The sequence below is a fragment of the Erpetoichthys calabaricus genome, chromosome 4 (assembly GCF_900747795.2).
Source record: "Erpetoichthys calabaricus chromosome 4, fErpCal1.3, whole genome shotgun sequence".
Lineage (NCBI taxonomy): Eukaryota > Metazoa > Chordata > Cladistia > Polypteriformes > Polypteridae > Erpetoichthys > Erpetoichthys calabaricus.
This window is the reverse complement of record NC_041397.2, coordinates 195183590-195189589: the sequence shown is the minus strand read 5'-3', so window position 1 is coordinate 195189589 and position 6000 is coordinate 195183590. Positions and strand designations below refer to the sequence as shown.

The following is a 6000-nucleotide window of genomic DNA, read 5'->3' as shown; positions in this document are numbered from 1 at the left end:
CCCTAACGTTGCGGTCAGCAAGTCGGCTAACATCCGCCATGTGCCGTCTTTTAGTTGCGAGAAGCAGATCATAGAATGGTTGAAATTGTTTACTTTCAAATTATGCAAAGAGTATGCGACACGTGTTTTCGCCCTAATTCTGTGCTCTTCATGCGTACACACTCATTGCATCCCCTCTTGGGAATCGAATCTCGAACGTCAGCGGCAGAGGTGAAGCCCCTAACGTTGCGCTACGGCGTGTGGTTCGTTTATACCTCGTGTCTTCTCATTAAACTTCTCGCGAATATGTTATTGCAATCCGCAGCGGGAGTGTTTCTATAAACTAAATTTAAACTTATGTTTTACACTGCGCTTTGTTTCCCTTATGAAGATGCTTGTATGCTTCAGTCGCTCGCTTCTTATTGTTTCGCTCCCTTCTCAATTGTTTAATGAATTTTTTGTTCTTCGCGGTTTGCGGCTCTTCCTTCATTTCTCCCTACTGCGTTCACAGTCTTTTCACGTGATTACGTGGGAGGCGTGATGACGTGAGACTCAACTCCGCCTCCCACGGCCATCGAGCTGCCGTCCATTACAGTATATTGTCAAAAAAGAGGTTCCAGTTATGACCATTACGCCTTGAATTTCGAAATGAAACCTGCCTAACTTTTGTAAGTAAGCTGTAAGGAATCAGCCTGCCAAATTTCAGCCTTCCACCTACACGGGAAGTTGGAGAATTAGTGATGAGTCAGTCAGTCAGTCAGTGAGTGAGTCAATCAGTCAGTCAGTGAGGGCTTTGCCTTTTATTATTATAGATGATGTCATCACAGCACTGACAAAAAACAGACATAGGTATATATGATATTTGGAATAACTCATTTTATGACCTGTATAGTACATTTTGGAAAACATTGTGGCACTGATGCAACATTATTCATATTCATTTGCACGCCTTCTTGCACGTGTAATCAGTGACCGTTTATTTTTATTCCCCCCCCCCCCCCCCCGATCTTGCCAGTGTCCACTTTTGGGTGCATGGGGTTGTTTCTTTTATACTCCAGGACATGCAGAGGAAAGAATAGTACAGAGGTCAGTTCCGCGCGATATGCAATCATCAGATTCAAATGTTAACAGTTCTAACATTTCTCTAAGTTTGTGAACAAAACACATTCTCACCATCAAGTTTTTGGAAAACACTAGATATTTGCTGTAATTTTATTCAATGAGGTCACAAACATTTGACTAGATTAAGAGCTTGACATTTACACAGTACAACACACCCCCCAGTATTACATTTGTACACAAGTCAAAAGAAGGACTAGTCTACAATGTAAAATGAAGAGTGCACATACAGTGCATCCGGGAAGTATTCACAGCGCATCACTTTTTCCACATTTTATGATGTTACAGCCTTATTCCAAAATGGATTAAATTCATTTTTTTCCCCACTCAGAATTCTACACACAACACCCCATGATGACAACGTGAAAAAAGTTTACTTGAGGTTTTTGCAAATTTATTAAAAATAAAAAAATTGAGAAATCACATGTACATGAAGTATTCACAGCCTTTGCTCAATACTTTGTTGATGCACCTTTGGCAGCAATTACAGCCTCAAGTCTTTTTAAACTAGGGGGCTCCGCCCCCTGCTCGCTTCACTCGCCAACCCCTGGTGTTGGGAATGACAAAGAGCGTGATGTATGAATGAGATATAGAATAGTGTGAAGGTGTAGATGATGCAAACAGAAAGCAAACAATAAAGTGTGTGGCACAGTGTAAAGGTTTATTGGAAAATTTCTTTGTACACACCGTTTAAGTGTAAAAGGTAATTCCAGGTCAGAACTTGTAATGTCAATGAAGATGGTTATTGTCGTGATCAGAGTCAAGTTTGTCAGAGCTTAGAAAGAGTGGTGTCTCTGCAGGAAGTAATGGAATGACTTGGGTATTTATGTTTTCCACATTAATATTTTTTGGACATAATATAGTGCATTGTGTTAAAAGGGGCATTTGGTGTAATGAGATTGCTGTTCCAAATCTGTCTGTAACTAAGTCGTCGCAGATAAAGGCTTGAGGAATTGTAATAATATCTGGGTGAAGTCCATCTGTATTGGTGAGTGTACCATCTCCCAGTTGTAATAAGCAATTGTTATGATCTGGTTCTGGACATCGTATGTTTTGTACTAACTATCTTTTGAAAGCAATGACAATTGTCTGCATATTTTAAGGTGCACTGAACAATAGCTGAGCGCATGGCATGTGGAAGAATAGCTAAGCACTGTCTAAAATCTCCTCCTAATAAAAGTACCTTTCCTCCAAAGGGAATATTATTATTCATAAACGTTTGTAGAAGTTTATGAATGGTGTTGAGTAAGTGACTGGATGCCATTGTACATTCATCAATAATTAACAGTTTTGCAAGACGGATGTCACGTGCAGTGCCATCGTTAATGTTCATAGTGGATACCGATTTGTAGGATCTAATGCAGTTCATAAAGATTTCACTTTCAGGTACATCGTTAGTTAGAAGCTTCTGTAGATATTCAGGATATGAATGTAAAGGAGGCAGTCTAATTTGACCCTTTTGACAACAACGTGTAAATGTATTACTTGTATTGCCAGTTGTTTCTTCAGGGAAGTGAACTGAATGACAATGATTGCAAATGACATTCATTAATCCGAATGAATTTTCCTGGTGTATGTTTTGCTTGTGCCGTTTGAGAGGCGCGTTGTTGTATGTGTAGTATTTGGGACGTGTTGTTTTGGAGCTGTAATCGATTTGCCTGTGCTGTGTGAGAAGCCCGTTGTAGCCTTCGCTGCCGTTAACGTATGTCTGAGATGGGAGCTGTTTCGTTTTGAATCCGTGCCTGTTGCGATTCAGCACTTTGATTGATAGATTGCGTCATCTGGATCTAGGATGTAGATTTAGGCATATTTGCGTTGTTGATTTGTTTCAGGGTGCACTGTTCCAATGCGATGCAGTATTTGTGCACATATGCGAAAGCAGTATGGGCCATTGCCTTTTGGTGGCCGGATATTTACTCCGGTAGATGCAAAAGCAAATGAACTATTGTAGGATCTAATGCAGTTCATAAAGTTTTTACTTTTAGGTACATCGTTAGTTAGAAGCTTCTGTGGATATTCAGGATATGAATGTAAAGGAGGCAGTCTAATTTGACCCATTTGAGAACAACGCGTAAATTCATTACTTGTATTGCTAGTTGTTTCTTTAGGGAAGTTAAGTGAATGACAATGATTGCAAATGACATTCATTAATCCTAATGAATTGTCCTGAATAGTGGACTCATTATTGAACGCGTTGTCAGCTAACGCAAGCGTTTAGCAGGTGTCTGGTGTTGATGTCCGTGACGTGTATGTTTTGCTTGTGCCGTTTGAGAGGCGCGTCGTTGTATGTCCAGTATTTGGGACGTGTTGTTTTGGAGCTGTAATCGATTTGCTTGTGCTGTGTGAGAACCCCGTTGTAGTGTACGGCGTGCATTGTTTGTATTCAGCCTTGCCCGTTTTTGTATGTCGGTCAGTTGAGCTTTCTCTTTTTGGAGCCTTGCCTGCTTGTTTTCCGGCATTTGAGATGCGCGGTGTAGACTTCTGCGTTTATTTATTTTGTCCCCTCGCTGCCGTTTCTGTATGTCTGAGACGCGAGGTCTTTCGGTTTGAACTCATGCCTGTTTCGATGCAGCACGGAGAGACGCGCCCTGCATGCGTCTACGTTCAGTGTGTCTGTCCATTTGGGTTCGTTTCTGTAACTGTGTTAGTTGAGCTTTGCGTTTTTGGAGCCGAGACATTTTTTCTTCTAGAAATATGGATAAGTAATAAGGAGGATCGCACTCACTGTTAATATGGAGCCTTTTCTGCGGTTGAACGGTTAATAGTGCCTTATTGTAATGAGATCCACCTATGCTGCATAGTGTCAATTGTATTTGGTCCCGTTATCCGAGCGGTATCGTTTTGTACCCGTGATCGTGAATTCATGACTTGTTTGTTCTTGAGAGTGAGAAATATGGATAAAGTAATAAGGAGGATCGCACTCACTGTTAATATGGAGCCTTTTCTGCGGTTGAACGGTTAATAGTGCCTCATTGTAATGAGATCTACCTATGCTGCATATTGTGAACGTGTTGAGATGGCGTATGTTTAATACGGACGGTCCATTTAGAAATGGGGCTTTGTGTGTCATTTGTTATTTATGTTACTGTGGTCGTGGGTCTGAATCGTCGTTTTTGTGTACGTTTCGTGTGCTATGTCCGTAGTCTGTCCCGTTTAGTGTCCAATGGGCTTTGTGTGGTGCTCACGTCTTTTCTTTTTGTGTGCCAGGGGCATGTTGAACCCACCTCTTTGTGTGTGTCCCGTCCGTTGCTTGTGTGGGGGGGGGATGATTGGGGGGGGTGCTCGTGCAGCGCTGTGCGCGTCGCCTGCGTTTGATTCCTTTTTTCTGTGCTCAATACTTTTTCTGTGGTCGCGGCCGCCTCTCGCGGTGCCTCATTTCTTGGAGCGCCTGCGCAGTACGTCTTTTTGCGGCTACGGCGTGCATTGTTTGTATTGAGCCTTGCCCGTTTTTGTATGTCGGTCAGTTGAGCTTTCTCTTTTTGGAGCCTTGCCTGCTTGTTTTCCGGCATTTGAGATGCGCGGTGTAGACTTCTGCGTTTATTTATTTTGTCCTCCCGTCCGTTGCTTGTGTGGGGGGGTGGGGGTGGGTGTGCTCGTGCGGCGCTGTGTGCGTCGCCTGCGTTTGAATCAAACTTGTTGAATCCTCCTCTTTGTGTGTGTCCCGTCTGTTGCTTGTGTGTGGGGGGGTTGCGGGCTCTTTTTTTTTTGTGTGCCAGGGGCTTGTTGAATCGTCCTCTTTGTGTGCGTCCTGTCCGTTGCTTGTGTGTGGCTGGGTGCTCGTGCGGCGCTGTGTGTGTCGCCTGCGTTTGACTCCTTTTTTCTGTGCTCAATCCTTTTTTCTGTGGTCGCGGCTGCCTCTTGCGGCGCCTCATTTCTTGGGGCACCTGCGCAGTACGTCTTTTTGCGGCTACGGCCCATGGCTGGATGTCCCTGCGTCCATCCGGTTTAGCATTCTCGGTTAGTAATGTGGATATGATGCCATAAGCTTGGTACACCTATCCTTGGCCAGTTTCGCCCATTCCTCTTTGCAGCACCTCTCAAGCTCCATCAGGTGGGATGGGAAGCGTCGGTGCACAGCCATTTTAAGATCTCTCCAGAGATCGGATTCAAGTTTGGACACTGGCTGGGCCACTCAAGGACATTCACAGAGTTGTCCTGAAGCCACTCCTTTGATATCTTGGCTGTGTGCTTAGGGTCGTTGTCCTGCTGAAAGATGAACCGTCGCCCCAGTCTGAGGTCAAGAGCGCTCTGGAGCAGGTTTTCATCCAGGATGTCTCTGTACATTGCTGCAGTCATCTTTCCCTTTATCTTGACTAGTCTCACAGTCCCTGCCACTGAAAAACATCCCCACAGCATGATGCTGCCACCACCATGCTTCACTGTAGGAATGGTATTGGCCTGGTGATGAGCGGTGCCTGGTTTCCTCCAAACGTGACGCCTGGCATTCACACCAAAAAGTTCAATCTTTGTCTCATTAGACCAGACAATTTTCTTTCTCATGGTCGGACAGTCCTTTAGGTGCCTTTTACTAAGGAATGGCTTCCGTCTGGCCACTCTACCATACAGGCCTGATTGGTAGATTGCTGCAGAGATGGTTGTCCTTCTGGAAGGTTCTCCTCTCTCCACACAGGAGCTCTGACAGAGTGACCATCGGGTTCTTGGTCACCTCCCTGACTAAGGCCCTTCTCCCCCGATCACTCAGTTTAGATGGCCGGCCAGCTCTAGGAAGAGTCCTGGTGGTTTCGAACTTCTTCCACTTACAGATGATGGAGGCCACTGTGCTCATTGGGACCTTCAAAAGCAGCAGAAATTTTTCTCTAACCTTCCCCAGATTTGTGCCTCGAGACAATCCTGTCTTGGAGGTCTACAGACGATTCCTTTGACTTCATGCTGGTTTGTGCT

At 44.4% G+C, this 6000-nt stretch overlaps 1 protein-coding gene across 3 annotated transcripts in view; it reads right to left on the bottom strand.

Annotated features, from left to right (window-relative positions):
• zgc:112083 (uncharacterized protein LOC550461 homolog) overlaps positions 1-6000 on the bottom strand; it is a 62520-nt gene that overhangs the window by 22156 nt on the left and 34364 nt on the right. The window lies entirely within an intron of this gene.